Raw genomic sequence first — 324 nt, 5'->3', positions numbered from 1 at the left:
TGACTTGGAGGAGTTCTGGGGGGGCACAGGGGGTGGTTTGCAGCTGTGTCCCTGCCCTGCACGGCCTCACCCCACAGGGCTGCCCCCTGCACACCCTGTCCCCCCTCATTCTCCTCCCCACTTCCCCCCATGTCCTGCATCTTCCTCCTGACCCCCATCTCCCCATGTCCTGCATCTTCCTCCCCACATCTCCCCATGTCCTACATCTTCCTCCCCACATCTCCCCATGCCCTACATCTTCCTCCCCACATCTCCCCATGTCCTACATCTTCCTCCCCACTTCCCCCCATGTCCTGCGTCTTTCTCCTGCCCCCCATCTCCCCA

The sequence above is a fragment of the Geospiza fortis genome, unplaced genomic scaffold, assembly GCF_000277835.1.
Source record: "Geospiza fortis unplaced genomic scaffold, GeoFor_1.0 scaffold875, whole genome shotgun sequence".
NCBI lineage: Eukaryota > Metazoa > Chordata > Aves > Passeriformes > Thraupidae > Geospiza > Geospiza fortis.
This window is presented reverse-complemented; position numbering follows the sequence as displayed.